The sequence below is a fragment of the Stenella coeruleoalba genome (assembly GCF_951394435.1).
Source record: "Stenella coeruleoalba genome assembly, chromosome: 14".
In the NCBI taxonomy this organism is placed as follows: domain Eukaryota; kingdom Metazoa; phylum Chordata; class Mammalia; order Artiodactyla; family Delphinidae; genus Stenella; species Stenella coeruleoalba.
Genome location: NC_137160.1, coordinates 46,387,923 through 46,415,677, shown reverse-complemented (window position 1 = coordinate 46,415,677; position 27,755 = coordinate 46,387,923). Strand labels below are relative to the sequence as shown.

The following is a 27,755-nucleotide window of genomic DNA, read 5'->3' as shown; positions in this document are numbered from 1 at the left end:
AGAGTAAGCATCAACGGAAAGAACAGGGTTAGAGTCACTGCACAGGGTTTTGACAGCACGGCCATGTCCGTCTATCGATACCCCTCTGCACACTCCCCCAAGAGCAAAGGGCCCTGCCAGTCCCCTTGGTGTGACATGTCAGAGATGCCTGCTGCTCGTGTTTATCTATATACAGGCAGGTCCAGCCCTGGGCAGGTGCAGAATGCAGAACAAATCTCAGCGCCTCTCCTGTATCCCACACCCCCCACCCCAGCATATGGTCTGTGGGTGGAATGAGGTTAAAAAGAACATCAAGGACAACCTTGGAGGAGAAATGAAATCACCGCCAAAAGGAAACATGCAGTGGAATAAAGGGGGAGTTGCTAGATAACAAAGGAGGTGTTGGAGGGCTGATTATATGGACAAGGAATGACCATCTGTCTACTGTTTTTCAAAAGTTTCTATACAGATGATTAAGTTTCAGGCTAAGTAGATGAGGAGGAAAGGAGAAAAGCATCTACTGATTGTCTGCTAAGAGCCAGACACGGGACTAGGTGCTTTATATATACATGTTCACACCACCATGTGGCGTCATCCTTATTGTGCCAATTGTATATAGATGAGGTCACTCAAGCTGAGACCTGAGCTAACTCTGCCGCACAAGGTCAAGCTGTAAGCTCTGTGCACGCAGGGACTATCCCTGCCAGGTTCACACTGTATTCCCAGTGCCTAAAACAGCACTCCAAGGGGTGGGGAGAGTGGGGGCCCCTTGACCCTTTAGTGAGGCAGTGTCACCTTCTTTCCAATTCTAGTTTCAGACCTGGCATCGCCTCCCATTTCACCATGAGGAGAGGAAGGTCTTTGAGGCCCAAGGCTACCACTGCTATGCCAGTGGCTGAGGCAGTGGGCAGCAGGGCGGGCCAGCAGGAGTACCCTCCAGAAGTGATGATGACCACCCAAAGGGGAGGCAAGGAGGCAAGAACTAGGAGAGGCGGGCAGGCATTGCTGGACCTCCACAGCTTGCCTGCTCTCTATCTGCACAGGAAAAGGGAGCCTTCCCTTTTAAGCAGAGATAGTTGTGTCTGCCCACAGAGGAGAAGACATCCTGAAAATCTATCATCCCCCCCCAGGGGTTCTGCTTTGGAGCCCAGCTCTAGATAGATGCCTCCACCACCCAGGGTTTTTTGGCAGCTGGTCGGGCTACTGCCTCTCTTGTGTAACTGGTTTTTATGTCTCTGAAGTAACCCAGGCCCCCGACAATCTTAATTCAGTGGTTCGTTCCATTACCATTTATTCTGAGCAGAGGCTCTAGTTAAGACTGTGAAATGGTGGTATACACACATGATACAAGTTAAAGAATTGTATAACAATCCACTCCTGGATTTGCAAATGGAACAGGAATTTTTTTACTTTTATTCTATATTTACATTCCTACCCAGATGATTAATTTGGGTTGGAATTATTTTATAGCTCAGAAAACAAAATGTCTGAGGACCAGTGTCAGACTACATTAATGGGAAATTGTCTTTTATCATTGATTAAAAATAAACCAGGCAAAATCCAGCAGCAGTTGTAACCAGTTGACATCTGGGTAGAATTAATTTCTAAAATGTTCAACTTTTGAGTGACAATTCAAAAGTTAGCAGAAGTTAGCATTCTCTAAATATTCAAATGCTAACCAGAAGTTAGCATTCTCTAAATATTCAGAAGTAAACGGAGCAATGAACTGCCCATTAGATGACGGAATCTCCCTTTTACCTAAGTAATGTATGATGTGAGAAAAATTTCTTCTTTCTTCCCCTACAAGGTGATGCTTGCTTCCCAGTCTAAAGTGTTTCAGTTTAGTCTTACGCATTATTTGATAACAGATTTAAAAGATGCCTCAGATTCCCTGTTTCCTTCTGTACTATACAATAGAGAGAAAAGAAAGCAAGCATTGTACCACATTTATTTTTATGCCCCTTACAACTATTCTTTTCAGTATACATTGTATTATTGACCAGAACTGGGCTTTTTGTAATTATAGAAAATCATGTGAGATACGCCATGTTCTGAAGCCCTTTCAGGGAACACATTCTACCCTTCAGCCTGGGTGTGCCTTCATTACAACTCCCTTTGAAACTTCACAGGCACCAGCACAAACACCAGAAAGTGCTACCCAGCTAGAATACCCGACCCTCAAGCTTCTCACTTTGGCAACACACCGCACTTGTCACACCACAAATAACGTAACATTGATGCCCCCAATAAATGTAACGCCAACTGTTTCCAGATAGAAAGAGAAAAAAAAATAACATAACATGTTCAAAAGCACCTGCATGAAACAGATGCTTTCTAGGAGAAAATGTGAAAATTAGATATGGAGAATCCTTGAGATAAGTTTTCACAACAATTAAATGTGAGAAGGTAAAGAAACAGTGTCAGTTCACATTGAACAGGAGTACAAAACAGTTTAGTTCTAAGAAAAGAATCACTTTCCTCTTAGGATTACAGCCTGAAGCCACACAAGGCCTGTGGGCCACCCTTCAGAGCTCTGTGGACTCAGTCCATTGAGGGATTGTTCCAGGGATGTTACATTTTGGCAGAATACAGAGACTGATGGCATGCAAGGAAAACCCTGACTGCTCTTCCTCAACAGACAGGGATTGTTCCCCATTAAATTGGCCAAGGGCATCTCTTTTAGTTCTTGGAGAATTAAGGAGAATAACAAACAACACATTGTGTTCATAGGCAGCTAAGAAGGAGAGAGTTCAACAACATGTGTCTGTATTGCAGTAGGAAGTGCTGTAGGCTTCATGTGAGGACCCAAGTTCTTCTCTCATTTTTCCAGCCTTCCTATCTGCCTCGGAGGAACCGCAGTCATAGAGTTTCACAGTGCTGGTGATAACGATGCACACGCACACATACATACACACATGACATGCATGTGCACACACACACTTGGTGGGTGGTACACGTTATTTTATCTCATACCAAAAACAAACTTCCATGTTTGCAGTACTTTTTCAAAATATTACCAAAAAAATTTTTAATAAAGGGATTAAAAAAAAATAGACAAAAGAAACATCCTTCTACCCCTTGGAGTGAGAGCACAGATCAGAGTCTCCGAATTTATCCAAGTCCAGACTTCCATTTGCAATCCAGAACAATTAATAGAGTTAATGCAATCGATTTATTTAATCAAATATATTGAAATAACTGTTCTAACTTGTTTTAGTACTACCCAACTACCAAGAATTAGGTTCTATTATCGAGATTTATGAAAACCTGCAAATTACTCCTCAGGATTCAGATATATTACAATAGAATGATTGGCTGAGATTCAGAAGAAACATGTATCCAAAAAAATGAGATATAGTATTTGATAAACAGAATTAAGAAAACGAGGAAAAATTTCTTGTCTTTTTTCTTCCCTCCTGCTTTCTTTCTCAAACCAGAATACAGCTCGATGCAACCTTTAATTATTCTCTCCCATACTTTTTTTTTCGTCTGGTACAAATTATGAAGACTGAATATTTTCTTTTAGAAACTTAATCTTAATGCTTATTCCGTATCAGGAATACCCTGAGTGATGGTGTTTAACCAAATATCCCATAAAAATTGAGGAGGCTGAAAAATGATTGAGAAAAATACATTCACCTTTAATGACTGGCTTATCTGATACACGTTCTATGACTGTATTTGTTTCTAAGCCTCTGGATTAAAAAAAGGTATATGAAATTCCACTGGATTGATGTTAGAGGCAATTTGTTTTCCCTCTGGATAAAATGAGAGTATTTCAACTTAAAGAAAAAACCAACATCTGAAAAGGAGTTAGCACTCTCTATTTATTCAAAAATGATCCTAAAATTTTACCAGGCTTAAAATTACTTGTTGTTTACCAAGTTATATGCAGATAAGATGCTGCAATAGAAAGAATTGTTATTCAAACTGGGCAGCACAGAAGACACCGAAGATTTAATGAACATCTTCTCACAGTAGGTGGCAGCAAGAAACTCAATGCAGCCTCATAAAAATCGCTCAATGGGGGAACATGACCCAGGAATCATCACTTATGTTTCTGTCATTTTTAACATCCAGCACAATGCTGCCTTATTTAACATATAGGGGATATTAACTGGTAAGTGAAATGTATTTTTAAAGTTCTTCAAAAATTCCAAGGAAAATTGATCCAGTTTTCTAGTGCCTTATGCAAAAGTTGCATATAAAATTGCTAAAGAATGAAAAAGAAAGATCATAGCTCGGCTTCAATCTCCACAAAGAAGATCAAACTTTCTATTCAGGAGTAAGACAGTTTTCTTACAATCACAGCGTACTGTAGCTGGAAGGAGTCTCAGGGACGACCTCTCCAGCCTTGTCATTTTATAGATGAGAAAACTGGGGTCCAGACAATTTAAGTGACTCAGGGCCACCTTCATTCTTAGCTTTTAATGAGATATCTTAGACATTTTAATCTTCTAAGATTTGTACTGCAGATTTGCTTCACTCAGATGTAAACCACAAAGGTAAGAAAGACGAAGCACTCTTGCATAGAACCCTACAACTGACAGTGAACAGTCAGCTGAGTAAGTGCTGGCTCCTATGGTTCCTACAAGATGAATTCAACACACTTACGTCACCGCCTGCCCTTTCCTCTGCTTTGAAAAGCAAGTACAATGCCCTTTCTCTCCTTGTACTTTCTCCATATTGCGAGCTGCCCTTGTCAGCAGAAGCAGGCAAGGAGAGTGAATATATATTTTCCCTGTGTTCTTCTGAAGACAAATAATCTGGGAATTAATTAAGGAATCCTGTTTGCTCAAATAAAATAATTCTGTCCAAAAAATGCTAAACTATCTTTAAGAGGACTTAAGTTTGGTGGTGCTTTCGTTTTTGTGAATTTCCTGGGTTCTTTCTCACCAATTTCAAATGTTGCCCTACTGCCTGGGATAGCTTGGCGTGGAAGAGTGTCCACAACAGCCACTCCTCAATTCTAAGAGTCCTTGAGATACTTCTGAGTGTTGGAATACCCTGGCATGTGGATTCTCCTTCCTATAGAGCAACGGTCCCCAACTTTTTCGGCACCAGGGACCAGTTTCGTAGAAGACAATTCTTCCACAGACCGGGGGAGTGGGGCAATGGTTCAGGCGGTAACACGAGCAATGGGAGCAGTGGGGAGCAGCAGATGAAGCTTCGCTCACCCGCCCACCACTCACCTCCTGCTGTGCAGCCTGGTTCTCAACAGGCCACAGACTGGTACCGGTCCACAGCCCGGGGGTTGGGGATGCCTGCATAGAGCTCTGTTCAGTCTACACACCTAGGAAGACTTTGAAAGAGTGAAGAAAGGAAACATTTTGGGAAGCTAAAAAGCCTCTGGATCCTGTTCTACACTGTTCTCTCCACGCCCTGGGAGGTATGGGTGTGATGTCAAGCAGTCACACCATGGTGACCACTGCTTTGCTACGCATTCCAATCTGCTCTGTAGAGATGTCCTTATCTGTGGTTTAAAAAAAAATTAAATAAATAAAAGGACTTATGTTTGATATCATAGGTTAGCTATGCTGAAACAGGACAGAGAGCATTGGCCCAAGCATGGCAGCCATGAAGTGAACCATCAAGACACATGAAGTTTCCAGGTGAGAGGGGACAGAGCAGTTGAATACTGTTCTGATTCCTTTTTCTTTATTAAGAAAAGTGCCTCCAAACTTCAAGTATAATGAACCAGAACAAACCCTGATATATTTCTAGTGAGAAAGAAAATCTAGTTACTCGAAACAGAGTGAATTATATTTCCAAGTATTGAACCATCTTGTAAGTTTCATCAAGAACCATTTGTGGTCATCTTTGCACAATCAGGGCGAATAGAAGAAATATGAAGAGGCTGAGGATGCAAAACATCTTGACCCAAATTTCAAAAACAAATTCTAGAAATTAGACTGTTCAACTTCACTCAAATCCCTGATAAATTCTATAAAGGATCCAAGAACAAGTGGTTTAGAAGATCTGAACAAACAAGCCAACGCAGTTCAGTAAGAACAAATCCCAAAGGAATTTTGTTCATTTTGAATCATACATCAGGAGAAAACTCTATATATAGAATAAACCAGGATTCTTCCAATACAACTGACAGTTTCTCATGATATTCTCATGAACACCACGAAGAAATGTGGATTGGATAATAGTAAATAATTCATCTAACCATACTAATTAACCACGCTTATTCAAAAGCAATTGGTAATCCAGAAAGAAAAAGAAAACTAAGCTCCATGCTGGAGACTTCCTATTCTTAACCAAGCTCATCCCCTCCTGCTTGCATTTGCTGTTCCCTTCTGCCTGGAATGTTCTCGCAGCTCTTTGAATAGCTGAATCCTTCTGAAACTGAAGTCATTAGTATAAATACCACCTATTCAGAAACTCTAAATTAGATGGCCACCTACCCAACCCTATCTTTCTCTATCCTATCCCTGTTTTTTTCCTACCACATTCTGTTTATACTCCATCTCTTCCACTAAAACATCAGCTTCACAAAAGCTAAGGCTTTGTTTGTTTATTCACCATGTATTCACAAGGCCTAACACAATGTCTGCCATGGATTAGGCTTCCGTGAACATGTGAATGAATTAATGAAATACAACCCTATGTTGTGATATCATATCTTCTATTTGGCCTTTTAGAATATATTTTCTATCAATGTCTTATATGGAGATATACAAGGCCTGTCTGGGGATTTCTTGGTTGGGTTGGGTTCTGGGTTTTGTTTTGTTTTGTTGTTTTCTCATTACCATATCCTGGAAAAATACACTGCACAATGAAATAAGAACTCAAAAGGGCCTTGAGGGAGTGAAAGGCCAAACCCACACAACAAAATGACATAACTAGGATACATGGAAAGTTCTGCACTTAGAATCAAAGGATTTTTTGGTGCTATCACAGGATAGGGAGACTTGGTTTGTCATTGGGATTTGTAAAAACTTCCTTGGGTTTCAGTTCATCCCAATCTTGTTATGAGCCAATATTGTGATGTGAGCATTAAAAAGCGCTGGAGTCTTGAAAGCAAATACAGTACCTCCAGACCAAATGACATATTTGTTCAATTCTACACTAACATTTAAGAACACTGGAAAAACTAAAAGTGGTTGAGAAGAAGATAAGGATTATGCGAGGCATGGAAAACTACTCATAAGAATCAAATGTTTACCAATAACTTCAGTAAGAAGGAAGGATTTTCTAATGGTCTCCAGTCACCCCAAAATATGTTAGGTTATTCCATGAAACAGTGAATTCCTTGTCAGTATAGACTTCCACTAAACAGTTAGCAGTCGGGATACAGTGGAGGGAACTCCCACACAATGCAAAGTTATGTGACTAATGATTGATGATTCATTTATATACTTATAGCTGAGCTTCTATACTCTCCAATTTTACTGCTGTCAAGTATTTGCATAAAATACTTGCATATTTCTGTTAAAAATAAACTATTTATAGAGAAATTGGGAAAGGTATACATGTTTTGTTAATCTGAGAATGATAAAAGAATTACTATAATAAGTATTTTATTATATGTTGATGGACCACAGAGGCATAAAGAAATGATCAGCTGCCTACCCGCATACCCAAGTATGGAATATTAGGTACTAAAGTAGAAAACTCCATACACAATGCATAGATTAGCTTTTGTAGGAGTCAACCCAGGAGATTCTCTCTAAATTTGTATCTCTAGAAGCTAGAAAGACTGAAACGTAATAGAAGGAAAGCAGATCTGGAAGATGTTTATAATTTTTAAAGCAGGAACATAACTATCATTTTGGAGAAAAATTGAACAGAAGGAGGATAGTCAGCCTCAAGAAGAGGGCAGAAAGACCAGGGGCCTGAAGTTGACCTTGTTTATCAAGTCCAATAAAAAACATACATTTTTTGGTTCCTATAGTGATGTAATCCATAATGATGGATGATTAAACAGGTTCAAAACAGCCATGGCGAAATATGCCTCAGGGCTGCCCTCTTCACTAAGCAACTCCAGGTAAGCCAACTTCTTGGGGATTCTGATACAGTGTACTCGTATCCCCACCCTAAATGCTCATTATGGCTTATATATTTTATTATCATGTAATTGATTAGCAAGAGTCAGCCCTTCCAATTCTGTAAAACACGGACTAACATAATAGGGAGGTAGAGTGTGGGCTACAGTAATACCAAAATATAATAGTATCTTGGATGGCTCCTTGGTAGAGAGCCACGTAGCCTTCATCTGACCGCAGTATTACTCCCTTTCAAACCTACATCATTCCATTTGACTACACGTTTTAACATAAGCTATTTACTCTGGCAGAATTAATATAAAGAGACTTTGATATCGCGGTATGAACAACAACCGCTGAACCTAAGGATCATTAAGAAGCTTACAGGTTAGAGAGTAATTCAGAGTGCTAGGGAGCACATGAGATGATCTGGAAAGAAAAGGTTCAGAGAGCAAAGAAAAGGAAAAATTAGCAATTGGTTATTTTAAATCTTGGAAGTAAGCAACAAAGTATGACTGTCGCAGAGAAATGACCGAGACTGGACAGGAAGGTGAATATGAAGCTGGTATTTGGAGGAAACCTATGCAATGATCCGCAGACCTGAAATAAAGTCTAGTCAGAGAGGTCAGTGGAGAGATCTTCAGACGCAAACCCCAAATGACACAAAGAGACAATGGAGAAAAGGCTGCTGAATCAGGTCCACACATGTAATGAGAAAGATGACAATGAAGCAGTATTCACCCGTGCACATTTTCGGAAAGACAAAAACTCCTGCTTGCCTTTTTCTTTCAGAAGAGTGGAAGGAGAAACGATTCTGAGTGGGGTTTCGGTTAGAACTGTGAAATGCAGCAGCTGCACAATGGAACGTTCAGAACCCAACTGCTGAGTCACTCCTTTGTCGTGAGGGGCCCCATCTCATTCCACCCAGAAGTTATGTGACCCAGGATCAGCAGTCCCTGGGAAGAGAAAGTGAGCCTGTCTCCTTGCGTTTCTTTATGTGTTATGGGAATGACATTGTGACATCACAGCACAGAGTTTATAAATGATACATGAATGAAACGTTCACGACCAGTGCACAGAACATCGTCATGGACTGCTAGGTGATCTTTGTCGTGGTGCACTCAGCTCACACAGAGCTGTGAAAAACCCACACCCACTATTGCATCCTCCCCCCACCAAATCATCTGTTTATATTCAAAACCAATCTATTATCTGTTCCTCTCATTCCGTAGACAGTCACTCCAAGATACTGGACTATGACTTGGGGAGAAGATTTTACCTGTATACACAAATAGTGGTCTTGTAGATTTCATAAAGAAGCATTTTTCTCCCCCCCACCCCTTTCAATAAGAGCTTTTGAAATTTAGATGGTAGAAGAATGAGGCAAAGATGAGAGAGCGCAAAGTAATGCCACTTGGCTTTCTGGTTGGTGTATCTGATGGGTAAACTGAAGTTACTGTTTGCCCAGTGACTCCAGGTCAAGCATCCAGCTACTTTCCCAGGCCTAATTAAATCTGCGGCTGACCTGCAAGCAACGGGATGGTGCTTGCCATCCAGAGGAAAAGAAAGGAGGCACAGAAGACTTGTGATCAATATCAAATACTCCAGCAAGTCAGGGCTGGAGGCAGAAATGAAGAACTAGTACACCCAGTTCCCTCTCCCTGCCACTAGATTTAACTTTAGCCTTCAGATGACACAGCAGCTGACCAATGAGAAGCAATGATATTTTTCCTGCTCACGTACAATGTTATCTTCCAGAGACAAATATATGGATTTTTTACATTATTGACAAACAAGCATATATTATTTTATATGTTGCAAATCATTTAAGCATCTGGAAATATCTAGAAGCACTGCTTTGAATCATAAGTAAAAACTATGAATTCTTATTATGGGATCCAAGCTGTTAACAACACTACAAAAAGAGAAAAGGAATCAAGAAATAGCCAATTCAAATTAAGATATACGAGCCTCTATTTTTTTACCATTAACTTCCTCTTGAAAACAGTCATTTGTAAAACATCTGGACCTAATTATTTAAGTAAATAAGCGTGGTGGTCAGCTTCAGAAGAAAACAAAATATTTACTTTATGGCTACTCTACTCCATCAGTTATGGACCCCTCTTTCTGGCAGTCTTGGACATTGCCTGGCTGTATCGAACAGTTGAGGCAGAGGTGCAACCGAGTACTAAGAATGTTTTCAATGCCACAAAGGAACCACAGCAAACGTTAACACATGCAAGTAATGCAACCTACAGTGTGAAAAAGACTAAATTCCTGGATAGAAGTAATGAGAAAGCTAAGCTAGGAAGCCAATTTACAGAAACCATATTCACCTGTTTCTGAAAAGGCACCCACTTGGAAATCATCAGAACATCTCACCAGCCTGCCAAAAAAAAATTGGGCAACTTTCCTGCATCTGGGAAGGACGCTAACAGCAGCATTACTTGGGAATTCTTTCAAAGGCAACGAGCAGCGGTTACATTGCTCCAGGAGTCCATCTAAGCTGCTTACCTCGAGATTCATGGACTCCTTAGCATGGTTTAGAATTCCGCTCGGTGACCTAGCGCCTCGGCTTGATGTGGTTCTGGGTTTTCATTAAGCCACAGAAATAACTAAATTCATCTGTTGGATTCTGCCATCCAACAGATGGGAGGTCATCTAGCCCACGTCAGATGTTTAAAGCATGAAGATCATGGATGGATGTAAGAGACTTTAGTTTGAGGTTTAAAAATTGGGTGGGGGGATGGGGGAGGCCCTTGGATACCTGAGAAAACATGTGTTCGTTCCTTCTGAAATGCATCATTTTGACAAATGAGAGGTTTATGACAGTTTGGTAAACCGAACACACGACTGGAGTTAAAATACATTCCTCCGTATTCTAATTCAATCCATAGTAGGCTTAGAAGCCTAAAGTTCTTATTTTAGACAGTCTATAATTAGGTGATGTTTTTATACGGTATGGGCACTGAGGAGACCAAGAATTCCTCCTTAGCATGAAGACTCATTCTGCTCTGAATGCAGAAACACTCTTTTACTCATTTTCCTTAGGTAAATTTGCAACGGTGTTTTAACATCCGAAACTGTGATCCATGAATTTGAATTTCTGCATCATTAAATGGGCAACAAGCTAGCACTAGCTGATGAAAATATGAGCTGGAAGATAACAGCACCATATGGAATGATGATCACATAATAAACCAGGAAACCCAAAACAAAATGAGTCAGGCTGCTTAGAAACACAAAACAAAGCTACAGTGCTCCGGAAATTACTACCCTCACCTATGGTAAAGAACATTACCTTCCGGGGCCTCCCTGGTGGCGCAGTGCTTGAGAGTCCGTCTGCTGATGCAGGGGACATGGGTTTGTGCCCCGGTCCGGGAAGATCCCACATGCCGCGGAGCGGCTGGGCCCCTGAGCCATGCCCGCTGAGCCTGCGCATCCGGAGCCTGTGCTCTGCAACGGGAGAGGCCACAACAGTGAGAGGCCCGCGTACTGCAAAAAACAAAACAAAACAAAAATAAAACATTACCTTCCAAACTTGCTATTACCACCTCAGATCAGCAAGTCATGTCATGTCCCCACATCAGTCCTAAGGATGTAGGCAGTTCTCATGAATTTAAAAAAAAAAAAAAAAAAAAAACCCACAAAATATTTAACCCTTTCTTTTCAATAAAACTTGAGGCTACACTTTTGACTCACTTTATTACTTTCCCACCCACAGGAAAAGCATAATGATGTGCAATATTATTTTTAAGTTAGAAGCTGTAAACAGCTAGTCACAGTCATGGCTGAGATTTATATAACCAGATTGTTATTTTACTAACAGCAACTGGTTTCACTGAGACAAGAGTCTTAGAATGATGATATGGCAGGCAACAAATTACGTTTTCTCAGACATGGTTTACTTTTGCTCAAGAGATTTGGTACTTTATGGTTTGATGAACAACTCCTCAATGATTATGGCTTGAATTACAACAGAAAAGTAGCTGGATATACTTCAGTATCACATATGCAATAACATCAAGCAATGTGTTAAATGAGTAGTAATGATCTAGATTGTTCCCATGGTCTAAACAACTCCCAGGAAATAATGGATGTTAAGAGCTGAGGACATGTTTAACATTTTTAGTCACCAGAATGGCTTGAGTAAAACACTCAGTATATAGATGGCCTGGCATAGTTAAAAGCAACAAGCTAGATGCACACTGGATTTCTTCATAAAATATCTAATTTAATCCTCATGAAAAGCTTGCAAGTTATGTGAAATGTGAATAATAAAACCGAAAAGAGGTTAAAGGACTTGCCCTAGATCATATAGCTAATACCAAAGTAAACCTGGAAAAATAATAGTAAAACTTGTATAGCACTATTTACCAAGCATTGCTCTGAGAACATGACTCAATGACTCATTTAATTGAATCCTCAGGACAGGACACTGAGGTCCAAGGTCATATGAGCAGTGTTGGCAGTGGGGCTCCAGGGTCTGTGCTCTCACCGCCCCCTAGTGCTTCCTCTACTGTCTCTAGGAGCTTCTGGAAGAATCAAAGGAATACTGAGGCCTAATGTTTTGGGATTCTAGCTTAGTGTTATGTAGTACAATTAGCCAAAGAGTGTACAAATAGAGTAAATTTAGTTAAAAGATTCCATTCCCAAATAAAACCTTAAGATGCTAAAATTCTCATTTCTATGTTATTCTTTTGAATTCATCCTCAAAAAATAGCTTTCTTGCTTCCAGCCACCTAAAAAATATTTCAGAAATGGCAATATCCTCATCTCCAAGAAATTCCAAAAGAAAACACTGTAATGTAAATACCATCATTCCATTACCTCATAGTGTTTTGTCAAAACCAAGAGATAGAGAAGGGTCATAAAATTGGTTTGATGTAAAATATCCTATATCTGCTTCCAGTGATTCGGCTATAAGAGGTAAAACAAGCAGTATACATGTTAAAATAGAAAGGACTAGGTAATCAGCTAGTTTAAAAGTAGTTTCATCAATTAAAAAAACTTGATTTCATGCACTGCTTTTCTCATTTTCGAATCTTGAATTTTCTGTCAAAAATATCAGAGCTCTTAATGCACTCAAGCATATTCTTTACTGATATTGTTAAAAAAGGATTTGTGGTTGGTTCTGCAGAGAAATGGGAATAAGTACTTAGGCACTGTAAGAACAAAATGTATAGTTGTGTGCGATTTTTAAATATTCATTGAGACTGACAGTTAAACCAAGCATATTAGACATGATCCTTGTCTAGTGAGCTGGAATTTCAAATTCAGCATGGCAAGAGGTCACATGGGATAGTTTACAAAAATGTGTTTAGAGGAAAGTGGAATTTTAAAAGGCAATAACCAATTAACTTTCCATTATACAGAGACTGTCCATAATATGATTTATGAAAAATGGTTTTTAAAATAGTATTGCCATTGAAAATTAAAATGGATTTTTAAAACAACCTCAGACAACCATTGAGATGTGTGAGAGGAAGTTCCTGTGTGAGTCTTCTCCACTCTGTTCTCGTTTACAGAAAATTTAGAAAATGCTAAATTGCTTCAATATGGATATTGTAGGAAAAAATAAAGCGAAAGAATAGCAGACATAATAACAATGTACTAACTGCCATTCTGAGCCTTACTGATCAAGAATCACAAAGCATGTGCTCAGAAAAGACAAGTCTTCTCCAAAAAAGTAAAAAAGAAAGAAGTTAGACAAAGCAGTGAAAGCAGTGCAGAGGTCTAGACAACAAAATCTGAGAAAAACGAAGTTTAAGCCTAACTTTTATTCTGCCATGCGTGTGATTGTTCACAAGGGGAAATGGACTTTTCAAGTCAACTGTTTCCTCAACTACAAAGTTTGTACTAGACTGAACATTATAATTCCTAGTAGGCCTCTTACAGAAAAGCATCTACATATTAAATTATGATTACTCTAATGAAGTGCTCTACAGCGTGTGACCCAAATTTGAGAGGATAAAGTATTTTTTTGGATAAGAATAGTTATTTCCATTATGTTTTTGTCCTTGGGCCTAGTAGAGCCCTGATAGACAATAGGTACTATTATGTGTGAGTTGTGTCCCCCCACCCCCCCCAAAATATGTTTAAGTTCTAACCCCCAGTATCTCAGAATGTGACCATAATTGGAAATATTGCCAATGTAAGTGGTTAAGACGTGGTCATACTGGAGTAGAGTGGGCCCCTGATCCAACTGGACTGGTGCCCTCACAGGATGGCTATGTGAGGATGGAGGGACACAGGCAGAAGGCCACGTGATGACAAGAGTAGAGATTGGAGTCAGGCAGCTGCCAAACAAATACCAAAGATTGCCAGCAAACCACCAGAAGCTGGGAAGAGAAATGGAAGCGTTCCACTACAGATTTCAGAGGGGGAGGTCCTGCCAACACCTTAATTCTGGACTCAGCCTCCAGAATTGATTTGTTGTTTTAAGCCATCCAGTTCATGGTACTTTGTTACAGGAGCCCTAGGAAAGTAACACAGGCACATTATACATTGTATTTCTCTCCCTTCTAGATTCCCTTTTGGGTTTTTGTTTTGTTTTTAAACAGAGGGCAGGGTGGAAGGTGTTTGATTAACCTGAGGTCTGAATCCTGATACCACCTTTACTCGCTGTCTTCAGGCAATTCACTTAACTTCTCTAAGCTGCCGATTATTCGCCTGGAAAGTGAGAATTCTCCATAAAGTTCCTAGGAAGATTAAATGAGATGATAATTTAAAGGGCCTAGCACATCCTAGGCACTGAGCAAACGTTAAGTCTTGTCTCTCCTTCCTCCATCACACTGCTGTAATAAAGATTAAATGAGGCTAGATATATAAAGTGCTTTAACCCTAGACACACTATATATTTTATTATTCTAAAATCACCCACAACCTGGGCACACCGTGAAAGTCCCCAAAGAGTCCCACTGGAGGGACAGTCGTTGAGACTCTTGGAGCCTAGGAAGAGAACTTGGGATAGGGTGGAGTTGAGTTCTGTAGGATCAGAACGCTTGGCCTAAGCTACAAAAGACTCAGTGAAATGTAATCCCCTTCAGAGCCCTAAAAATTCCCATCCAGCATCACAGAGCGCAGCCTCGCATGCATTCCACAGCACCGTTCCTTGAGAATTTGCCCTGAACAAGGGAAGCATTAACCTTGAAAGAGCAAAATCACATCCTGTTGGAAAGAAAGCTACCGAAAGAGAAAGGACAAAAACACCAATGGCTGTATTTGCTGCTCCAATGAAGACAGAATTAGCAATTGGTATAAAATGGCCCCAACTGGGATCAGCAGTAACAACTGCTGAGCAAGGTCAATGCCAAGTTCAGAGGAAAACCAAGATCCAGCCCCAGAGAGATCAATCCGCAGTCCTAAAAGCAGCACCAGGAAACTGTTACATTCACACCACGGAATGTCAGTGGGCAGCAAACAGGAATAAACTATCGATACCAGTAGTCACTATGAAAAACAGTACAGAGGTTCCACAAAAAATTAAAAATAGAACTACCATATGATCCAGCAATTCCACTCTGGGTATTTATCTGAGGAAAACAAAAACATTAATTCAAAAAGATATCTGGGCCCCCATGTTCACTGCAGCATTATTTACAGAAGCAATTGAAGCATCCATGGATGGATGAATGGGTAAAGAAAATGTAAAATATATACATAATGGAATATTATTCAGCCATTAAAAAGAAAGAAATCCTGCAACAAATGGATGGACCTCAAGGACATCATGCCAAGTTAAATAATTCAGACAGAGAAAGGCAAATACTGTATGATCTCAGCTATATGTGCATTTTTTTTTTAAAGACCCAAACTCATAGATACAGAGAACAGATGGGTCATTGCCAGAGGTGGGGGTGGGTGAAATGGATAAAGGTGGTGGAAAGGTACAAACTTCCAGCTATAAGATAAACAAACCCTGGGGATGTAATGTACAGTACGGTGACTACGGTTAATAATACCGTATTGTATATCTGAAAGTTGCTAAGAGTAAATCTTAAAAGTTCTCAACACAAGAAACAAAAATTTGTAACTATGTGTGGTGATGGATGTTAAGTAAACTTACTGTGGTGATCATATGCCAATGTATACATAGATTGAATCATTACGTTATTCACTTGAAACTAATGTTATGTCAGTTATTTCAATTTTAAAAACTATTAATACATACAAGTTGGGTGATTCTCAAAGGCAACATTCTGAGTGAAAAACGCCAGTCTCAAGAGGTCACATAATATATGACTGCAACTGTATGACAGTCTTGAAAAGATAAAGCTACAGCGGCTGATGACAGATCAGTGGTTGCCAAGGGTTATGGGTGAGGGAAAATGTGATCAGGAAGGGATAGGACAAGGGAGTTTTGGGAGTGGTGGAACGTATACCGTATCCTAATTGTGGTGGTGGATATATGAATAGATCCATGTGAGAAAATTCTAGAACTGTACATCAAGAAAAGGATAAGTATACTGTATGCTAATTTTAACATAAAGTTTAACAACAACAGAAAAACTACACACACACACACACACACAGCACCAGGACTTGGAGGGGGCCTCAGAAGGCCCAAAGCCTGATTGATTCTACTCTACAGGAACCTCAGCTCACCGTGAGTAAGCTTCAGCAAATCCGCAAGATGGGGAGGGAAAAAAAGATTATTTCCACATGATACAAAGGCAAAACTAGCCTTTGGGAAGTGAGAGAACAGAAGTGAAAAACTCCAGGAATCTGAGCAAATCCTTCTGAAACCCAAGGAGGCAATCAGAAGAAACCCAGTCAGTTCTCCCTGTTTGAGAGCTTTAAAGCAGAATGACCATTTTCTCCCTACACAAAGGAAGAGTTACTCTGCACCAGTCACTCCCTTCCCTAAGTCCTCTCAGTCAACTTAGCCACAGATGAGAGAAAAGGCAGCATTGTTAAGTACGCACCCCAAAGCACGTCTCAGGGATCGATTTCTAAGAGAATTCTTTTCTCAGTTGCTACTCTGAATAGAAAGACAACCCTAATAGTAGTCAATAATTCCAAGAACACAGGTGGACTTCTGCCTGCCAGTTTCGAGGTTAATGACCGCCTGTGGGGCACAGTTTCCAGGGCTCTGAAGAGGCTTTAGAGGTCCACCTAAGAACTGAATCCTCCTTCACACTTCATGGGACATCTGGAGGTGGATGTCTCCCTGTCCTCCCAAGGAGGAAGAATTCCACAGCATGCAGGCCCCTCCTGAGGAGGACAGCACGTGAATGACACGTCACAAAGATCACACAGGACAGCCAAGAGAGGATGAGCTGCAGGTGGGTCAGCTGCAGAAACTCCCCCTGCCACCTCCCCTGTTCTCTCACCTAGTGCACAACCCCAGGGGAGCTCCAGGAGGGGGAGGGATTGAGCAGACCACGCCCCTTCCCACAGCACGTGGGGATCCTTAGAGCCAAGCATCAATCCTGAACCGGTAAGGGGAGGCATGACATGAGTTCTAAACAGAGTCGTCCAGATTTTAATAGAGGCAAGTGAATGGACCGCTGTTGCAGATATCAGGGGATGAAAGAGCGAGTCAGCAGAACATGGCTTAAAGTGATGACTGAATCAAAATAAAACCTTTTCGTGCTCGCCCCTCCACAGAGTGCAAAGCCACTTCACTGAACACAGGGGAACGGATCCAGAGAGAGGAGCTGCTGAATAATGCAGTGGCCAATCTCCTCTGGGACCGAGTCCAGCGGGGCCGGGTGAGTCAAGGTAACTGGTGGAAGCTGGGCGGGCAGAGGCGCAGAGTAAAGACTGGGAAATGCTGCCATTATTCTAAAGTAATGAGCAGCCTCCGATGCCACTGAAGTAGATGCAGTGACTTGACATTTTAAGAAGCCAATTCTGACGGTGGCCTAGAGCGTGGAGGAGGGAACACAGGCAGGGATGAGAACGAGACAGGAAGACTGGATCCAGTTTGAGTCATATAGTCCTTCGTCAATACCCGGATCTAACCTCTGCAGAGGGAGGTCAAGGGCAAAATGGAACCCAGAAGGACAAAGGGTGGAGTTGCCTTAGTAGGGATACAGAGAGGGTTTAAAGGCGCTTTTTAAAAAAATTAGACTCAGACTTGAATTCATCTGATTAGTAGAGCAACGTGTAAAATTCCTCCCGCTTGGAGAGCAAACTTTCCCTGAAAAGCAAAACAGACCGCGTAAAGTTCAGGTAAGAAAAAGGTGGAATATGTGGCTTAAGCTATATATTGTCTAGGCCACAAGAGAGTTTGGGAAAAATAGTCTTTGAAACTCAAACACAGTATAGCTCAGCTCTTCACGGGAAGAGAGCTGCCAGTGATTTGAAACTCAAGCCCTAATTCGTCATAAAGAAGACACTCTGCCTGGGCCACCACCCACCCTCCTGCAGATAGCTCTAGAACCTACCATGGCCGCGGGCAACTGTATGAAAATATAGGGAGGTGGGGTCCTACCTGTATGTAATTCTTGAAGAGACAGCTATTTGTACTGAGGAACTGAACATGGAACATTTGAAGAGGAATGGTAAAGTGAGAGTAGGTGCAAGAGATAGGCTGGAAGAAACGGGTAGGGCTTACACTCCATTAGGTATCAAGTATGTAGGGAGAGAAAACAGTTGCAGGTTTTGAGCAGGAATGAATGGGGCAATGGCTATTAATTAATAGAAACAGGGAGGGTGAGAGAAGATTCAGAGAAAAGTAGTAAGTTTAATCCTTTCTTAAATTTTTTTCTCTATTTTTTCCTTCCAGTTTTGAGATATGGTTAACATACTGTGTAAGTTTAAGGTGCACAGCATCATGACAGGACATGCACATATACTGCAAAATGACCACCACAGGAAGTTAACGTACATCACCTCATAGAGTTATAAGAATTTTTCTTTGTGATGAGAATTTTCAGTGTTTACTTTTACAGCAACTTTCAACTACACCATACAGCTTTTTAAACTATGGTCATCATGTTGTATATTACACCTCCAGTACTTATTTACCTTTTAACTGGAAGTGTGTACCCTTTGACCATTTTCACCGTCCCCCCACATGCCGGAACGAGAGGGCCTGCAATATATTCACAGATACTAGAAGTAAGAGACTGGGGCACAAGAGGGAGAGGGGGGTTGTCCCCTCCCCACACACCCCCTCCAGCAGCAGGGCTGGAGTTTGTGTTTCTGCGCCTGAAAGAGGGACCAAGCCCCTGCTGCAGCGCACAAAGCAGCTACAAGAAACAAAAAAACCTATTCTGCACATTGATTGATGTGACTCGGACGGTTGGCAATGTCTCCAGGTGTTAGGAAACAAAGACCCAGCCTACGTCAATGCTGAACTAATAGCCAAGGACCCCAACTGTAGATGCTGTAAAGTTTGTGACAAAGCAGAAACAAAAATGTCAGATGCCACATGGATGAGGAACTTGGTGCAGAAGAAACACATGTTATTTAACAATCTGCCACTGAGTGAACAAAACCCAGCTGAAATCAAGCTAGAGGCAGCCAAGAACACACTGCTGGAGTCGTCGCAGACCACTACCAGGATTGGCTCAGGGACAGCAGAGCTGGGAGTCCCATTCCGCCAGAAGGGGTGGGGGGCACTTATGGAGTGTGCTGGAAACTGGTAATGAGCCGGGGGGGGGGGGCGCGAAGGCAAGGACTCATTAAGATAAAGAGGTGGTCACACCCCACCCCCTGAAAAAAAAAAAGAAAAAACCACCCTTGTCTGTGCACTTAACTTTGTGATAGTTCTATTTGGTCAGCTATGTTCTCTGCATCTTCCATGAACCGGGGCAGTAACCTCCTAACCCAGCAGTTTCCCAAGTGCCCTGAGAAGCATGTACCAGTATCTCGGAGGGGAAGGGGCTCCTTCTCCACCAGGGAGGGGGCACAGCACTCCCAGCTTTGAGAGGTGGGGATGCACAGCACCTGAAACCACATCCTCACTGGAAGGAAGAGCAGGTTCCAGCCATTACACAGATTGAAAGTAGGCAAAGCACACGAGGCAAGCAGACAAGAACAGGGGCTAACTGGCAGAAAACTGTACAACAAATGATAAATCTCAACTCTATGACCATTTAGCTTCAGTTTTCTTATCTGCAAATCGGGAATAACAATGTCTCTCTTATAGGGCTGTCGTAAGAATTGCATGAAGATAAGATTCTGGTCAGAAAACCAATTGACTAAATGGAATCTAATGTTAAAAGGAGAACTGATGTATTTAAACTGTAACTGGCTGTATCACCTGAGCAAGTTAACAGTTCTGTGCCTCCTTTTCCTCAGTTTAAAAAAAGGATCTATTTAGAGTACCTTGCTCTTAGGTCTATTTAGGATTAGAGAATACGAGTAACGATCTTATAATAGTGCCAGGCACACAGTACATGCTCATTAAAGGTTAACTGTCACTTTTAATCAGAAGCAGAAGTTCCTAAAACTTCCTTAGCTGCCTAAGCTACTGATTCTGCCTCATGAAAAAATTGCTTTGTTATTCTTGTGGGGGTTTTTCTAGTTGTCATGTAGAATCATAGAATCATCAGCAAATTTGAACATAAATTCAAGTCATCCAACCACCTACATGGTCTTTTTTTTCTATCTACAGTTGAATTCAACTGGGGGAGGAGGGGGAGGAACAGTGTTTGCAGCGCCTACTCAGGGTAGGAACTATGTAAAGGCTGGGATGTAATCAGGGCTGATGCTCAGGCAGGTGCCCAGATATGGACACACCAGTTCTTAAGATGCTAAAGTATTTCACCTGATTAATAGCAACTCCCTTAAGCTCCCCACTGACCCCCTCCCTTGAACACCGGGGGATGCCTCGTTATCTAGCAGCAGGAAGGTTTACTCACAGTTAGGGGATAATTTTTCAGAGTAAGGTACAATCATGACTCTCATACAGATATAACACTATGTCACAGATTTAACTCATTAATGAGGGAACTGGAAAAGCCATCATAAATTCCTCAAAGGAGAATCCAAAGACCGGACTGGACCAATACTTAAGCCCATTAGGAATGTTGAAACAAATTTGCTTAAAGGATGCAAAACTGGCTTTTTCTACAATGGCAAAGGAAGTCGAACATTGACTAGCACAAAAAAACTATTGTATGTCTATAGATGAGAATTATTTGCATTATATCAGTATTGTCAAAGTTAACTAGATATAGTTAACTCTATAGATGTTATCTCTAGGGTTGTAAAATAACTCAAAGACAATTAAAAGCACAAACCCAAACCCTATAGAATCAGATAACTCTGAAAGGTATGCTCTAAACAAGGCATAGGTTTCCACTGAAGACACCTGAAAATATTTTGGCCTAATTAAAAATCTCACAACTTTTTGGCTATGATCTTCCCTCCTTGATCAATAATCCCAAGGAAAAATCATCCTTGTAGGGCTGATCTCATTAGATTTGGCCTCATCATCTGCATAGATGGGCCCCAGGGCAGGCTACCCCAAGGTGTGCCACTCTGGCGCATGGATTATTTTGAGCTGAGATCAAGGCCCAAAGACTCAGGAAGAACCTTTGAACTTCCCCCTTACTGCCTAAAAGAATTTAAAATAGGAGGCCTGTCCCAGGAAGAAGCTATCCCCATAGATAACCATGTAAAGTATTAGGTGTGGTAGACAGAGAGCAACCTAGCAGAGCCCATTTGATCAAAGTTCTCTCTGTGTCCCATTGTCTCTAGATGGCCCATGAACTCTTTTTCTTCCTGTGGATTACCTTACTTCCCCCTTGAAGCCTCAGACACCCACCTCTTTCTCCTTAGTCCAGAATATATATATATTAGCCCATGTTCGTGTGCCTGCGGAACAGTGAGGCCAAACAAACGGAAACACTGCAGTTTGGAGCAAAGAAAGGTTTATCGCAGGACCATGTAAGGAGATGGGTGGCTCATGCCCTAAAAGCCCTGAGCTCCCATAAGGGTTTCGGCAAAACATTTTTAGAAGGCAGGTGAGGGAGGCAGATCACAGGGTACCTGATCAGCTCATGCACAATTCTGACTGGCTGATGGTGAAGGGTGGTGTCACAGGGGTTAACATTATCAGTCCACAGGCTCCAGGAGGCCTGGGGCTATGTGCTCATGGTCATCAAGTAGTTAACATCTTCCAGTTGGTGGGGGGCTTTCTCATCTGTAAAACAACTCAGGAAATGTGCAAATACTGTTATGTAGGTATATTTCATCTTGCTTTGTGTTTGCCGGTCATCCTATGTGAATTTCCGTGCACATGTAGTAAATTGGATTTTTTCCTGTTAATCTGCCTTAGGTCATTTTAATCGCCCACCAGAAGAACTAAGAGGGGAAATTTCCCCTCCTCCACATCGCAAGAGGTTTCATCAAAGTTGGCTCTGGAAATCCAGAGCTCTACAGTATGGAACAATCACAAAATAAACTTCTGTTGGGAAATTGTCTCACAAGGAATTTCAGATTGGACTTTTTCGCCCAAAAAACACTCCACCAAATTTCACCGGCAGTGCCTGTAAGTATGGGTGAATCCCCCTCACAAGGCCCCGGGCCTCCCTGGAGGTGGCTTCCTCACCACCACAGTAAGACTGGGCCCCAGTAAGCCAGCTTCCGGGACAGTCTTCCTGAGAAGCTTCCAAAAGGCAGTGGCTCCATTAAAAAGGCTCAAGTGAAGTATAAACAAGTCAATTTTATTTTCTTAAAAGTGACTGTCGTACCTGATTGAGAACCATTCTCAAATAAGACATTCCAAGCAAGGATTTGTTTATATACCCAATTTTTTCTATTAACTCCTGGTACCAAGGCAGACAGATTCTTATTGAACCTACACAAATAACTATAGTGCCAAGAACAGAAGATTTAGTGAGAGTTTCTGATTTCCAGTAGAAGGGAGGGGGAAGTAGTTATTGAGAATCAGATATTATTTGAAAATGCTACATTTTTGTTTAAAATAGCATCTACTAAAGACTATTGGTTACAGACAGCTTAAGAATTCTTTTAAAAAGGAGGTTGCTGGGCTTCCCTGGTGGCGCAGTGGTTGAGAGTCCGCCTGCCGATGCAGGGGACACAGGTTCGTGCCCCGGTCCAGGAAGATCCCACATGCCGCGGAACGGCTAGACCCGTGAGCCACGGCCGCTGAGCTTGTGCGTCCAGAGCCTATGCTCTGCAACGGGAAAGGCCACAACGGTGAGGGCCCGTGTACCGCAAAAAAAAAAAGGAGGTTGCTTACATATCTAGAAGAGAGAACATTTAAAGAACATCAACAGTATTCTAAACAAATATCCATAATAAAAATTTCCTCATCAGTTCATTTAGTCCTGTGTAATTAAGTAGTGTTCTGCTAGGTCTTGGGTTAGCAGACTCGGGAAGCCCGCTGCTTCTGTACTAAAGATTTTGAAGATTCTGACTCAGCCCACTGGCAAGCAATGCCTTCTGCACCCAAGAGTCTATCCTTAAAAGAGGCAATAGTTTAAAGTAGCTGGTACAGCATGGCGCCAGGACAATCCTTGTTTGAAGACACAAACTGACAAACTGCTCACTCAGGTGAAAATCAGAGTAAAACAAAATGCATCCATAGAGGAAAGAAATGTGGAATAGCTGTGGTTAGTTATTACTGATAATTTTCAAACATGAAAGATCTGATGAGAGTTCAAAAAAAGTGATAAGGAAATGTGGTCGTTTCTGTGGCATACATAACAAGATAATAAAGCCATGCCAAAAAGATGTAGCTGAAATGTTTCTGTGTAATGATTAAGTCAATTTTCAAGTGTTACATGTGATTTATAAGTGCACGAATATGGGGACTTCCCTGGTGGTACAGTGGTTAAGACTCCATGCTCCCAGCGCAGGGAGCCAGGGTTCAATCCCTGGTCAGGGAACTAGATCCCACATGCATGCCCCAACTAAGAGTCTCCATGCCACAACTAAGGAGCCCGCCTGCCACAACTAAGACCTGGTGCAACCAAATAATAAATATTTTAAAATAAATAAATGCATGAATATAATTTTTATAGAGGAAACATCTTGATACACAGTAATCCTAAGACATACATATCAAGAATATCAAGAAATTCAGTAACTCTGGAGTAGGGCCTGTATTTCATAAAACTCTATAGGTAAGTCTAATGTGCATCTCCAATTTAGAATCACTGGCCTAGAAGATGTCAGATTCAAATTAAAGCTTATCAAACAGACAAGAGATTAAGTATTAGCAAGAATGTAGAAAAAAGGGAACCCCTGAGTCCTGTTGGTGGGAATGTAAATTGGTGCAGTCACTATGGGAAACAGTATGGAGTCTCCTCAAAATATCAGAAATAGAACTACCACATGATTAAAGGAAATGAAGTCACTATTTTGAAAAGATATCTGCAGCCCCATGTTCACTGCAGCGTTATTCACAGTAGCCAAGACATGGAAACAACCTATGTGTCCACTGATGGACAGATAAAGAAAATGTGGTATATGTGTAAAATGGAATATTATCTAGCCATAACAAAAAAAAAGTCCTGCCATTTGGGACAAAATGGACGGACCTTGAGGGTACTGTGCTAAATGAAATAAGTTAGTCCAAAGGATAAAAACTGTATCATCTCACTTACATGTGGTATCTAAAAAAGGCGAACACAGAGAAACAGTAGAACAGATGTTGCCAGGGGCCGGGAGGTGGGGAAAATGAAGAGATACTTGCTGGTAAATGGGTATAAACTTCCAGTAATAAGATGAATAAGTACTGGGGGATCTAATATATAGCACAGTGACTGTAGTTAACAATACTGTGTCATGTGCTAGACAGTTGTCAAGAAAGTAGGTCTTAAATAATCTCACTACAAAAAAAAATAGTTATTTGAGGTGATGGATGCGTTAGCTAACTTTATTGTGGTAAATATATATCAAATCATCACACTGTACACCTTAAATTTACATAATGTTATGTCAGCTGTGTATCAATAAAGTTAGGGGAAAAATATATAAGCTTGTTCCAAGTAAGCATTTAAATAATAACTGACTGGTAACACTGTACCAGTTGTTACCTAATATTATCAAGCAAACTATCACCAGGGTTCTGATCACTGTCTGTATTATGAGCAATGAGGGCAGTGACCAATCTCTAGGAATTCTCCATGAAAACAAACAATTTTTGAAATGTTTATACACATTTTATGTATTCAAATGTAACCTAGGGATATCTGAGCATGTCTTCTGATTTAGTAACTCATTGAACAAACCTGATTATTTCTAGCATCATTTTATAAGAACAAATCACTAACTTTCCAGAGATCTTCTGGGAAATCTCAAAGATAGTTTCAGTCATAAAAGATATCCTGAAGGTTTTCTTTTCCTATATTTAGAATTTGATTTTTTTGAAGGCAAAAAAAAAGTCATTAGAGAAAATTTATACACATCTGATTAATATTGGACCTCATATGGGTGCCTGAAATACTTGATTACCCATTTAATCAAAGTGACAATAAAGCATTTAAATGTAAGTGAAGATAACACAACTAAAAAGAACCTTCGGAGGCTTCCCTAGTGGCGCAGTGGTTAAGAACCCGCCTGCCAATGCAGGGGACACGGGTTTGAGCCCTGGTCCAGGAAGATCCCACGTGACGCGGAGCAACTAAGCCCGTGCGCCACAACTACTGAGCCCGTGTGCCACAACTACTAAAAACTGTGCACCTAGAGCCCGTGCTCCACAACAAGAGAAGCCACCGTGATGAGAAGCCCGCACACTGCAACGAAGAGTAGCCCCTGGCTTGCCGCAACTAGAGAAAGCCTGCGCGCAGCAATGAAGACCCAATGCAACCAAAAATAATTAATTAATTTTTTAAAAAGAACCTTAGTTCTTTCGTGAAAGAGGAAGGTTTGTTTTCTGTTATGTGTTTTTTCTTTAAATAATCTCAGTGGAATAACTCCACAACTATTTAAGGGCAATCTTTTAAAAAGATAAAATAACTCTCATACAGACTCAGAATAAACACCTGTCAGAGATTTTAACTCTAATAAACAAGGGAACCCGAAAAGTGTTACAACAGTTCAAAGGAAAATTCAAAGACCAGGTAAATATATAAGCCCATCAGGTCTGTGAAAATTTGCTTAATAGGTGCAACACTGGCTGCTTCGACAGCGGGGAACAGAAGTCAACTGAACATCCACCAGACATTTTTTTGCACGTCTCTAGACAAGAATTATTTTCATGTTACTAACATGCAAATTAACTTTTGGCAAGCTAACTATTCTCTTTCTGCAGAGTTGTAGCTTAGTGCAAAGACAATGAACAGACAATGAACGGTCCAAACTTCATAGATGGCCTGGAAGAATGTTCTCCACACCATGCATATTCCACTGAAGACACCTGCTAATCTTTGGTCCATTTGAAAGTCTTTCACAGTTTCTCCTTCACCCTGTCCCATCAGGGGGCCTCCAGGACCCATCAGCTGGCCAGGCTTGTTAATACGTATTACCACATGTTAAATCGGTTTAGCATCACTCCTGTACACAGAGAAAGCCAGTTTTCTGTCCTTGAGGGGCTTTTAGTCCAGTGACAAAGACTCACCAATAAACAGAGCAGAGATACGCACAAGGGGCTTAGAGGAGGCACTTAAACCAGAACAGCAGGAATTAGCAAAGAGATGGGGGAGTGTCCACATGAAGGGAAAAAGAAAAGAAAGAGGCTCCATGCAGGAGAAATGGCAGGAGTCATAACCTGGAGGCGAATTAGACCATGGAGAGTTCAAGAAACTAAGTTCATTTAGGCTTTCGACGGGGGAAAAAAATGGTTTACCGCCATCCTTGACCTGGCACAGGATAAACCCCTGGGTAGCAATGGTAGCCTCCCTGCTTTAAGATTTTAAGAAAAATAGTGAACACATGACAGGCAAAGTGGGTGAGTAGGGTATTGTAAATAATTCTCAACCTATTCTAAAAATGGCATGCAGCCATTCTAAATATTGCCTAGGAATTATTTATAATGCCTGATATAACATTCTGTGATAACATAAGGCACACACAATTGAGAGTTTGTTAAAATTTAATCCCAATTTAAAAGCTAGGCAGAGAGGGCCAAGACCAGAATAGGCAAGGGATTTTCATCAGGAGCATATTACCCAAGTAAAAGAAAAAACCCTCAAACTCAAAAAACTAAAATTACCATTTCCCAGAGTTGGTAAATTCTTAAACTGACAGAAAGCCATCTCTTCTTGTGATTGGTTGCCACATTCACAGAGGACTAGATTGCCATCAGTCTTGGTGAAAAGAGTTATTAGTCTACGTGCCACTTCCTGGCACATGCCACCAGTTTATCCTAACTTTAAAATCACATCTGGAAAAATGAGGTTATAACCAGAGCTGCCAGATGCTTTCAACAGTGAAGAATTCTCCATAAAAATAGCAGCTACCGTTTATTCACTCTGTACCAGGCACTTTTTAAAACATTACTAGTTTAATCTCAACTCAACTCTTTGTGATAGCAGTTAATTATCATGTCCATTTTATAGATAAATAAACTAAGAATCAGGGAGATTAAGTAACGTGCCTAAAGTTTTCTATGTTATATGAAAAATTAAGTAGAGAAGCTCAGATTCTAATCCACATCAATTCTAAAGCCCATGGTCTTAAAAATATGGACCCTCTAGGCCTTCCCTGGTGGCGCAGTGGTTGGGAGTCCGCCTGCCGATGCAGGGGACACAGGTTCGCGCCCCGGTCTGGGAAGATCCCACATGCCGCGGAGCGGCTGGGCCCGTGAGCCATGGCCGCTGAGCCTGCGCGTCCGGAGCCTGTGCTCCGCAACGGGAGAGGCCACAACAGAGAAAGACATGGGATAAGTTATAAGATTTGCCACTACAATTT

The 27,755-nt window shown here is 41.1% G+C and overlaps 1 protein-coding gene across 3 annotated transcripts in view; it reads right to left on the bottom strand.

The window, feature by feature from the left end:
- The window catches only part of CHST9 (carbohydrate sulfotransferase 9), a 785,034-nt gene that overhangs the window by 733,605 nt on the left and 23,674 nt on the right, over positions 1-27,755 (bottom strand). Inside the window, exon 1 of one of the 3 annotated variants that reach the window (XM_079942965.1) lies at positions 11,275-12,740. The exons of the other annotated variants lie outside the window; for them this stretch is intronic. The gene's annotated coding sequence lies outside the window, so the exon portion shown is untranslated. Of the gene's footprint in view, positions 1-11,274; positions 12,741-27,755 lie in introns of those variants that run through there. 3 annotated transcript variants of the gene reach the window in all.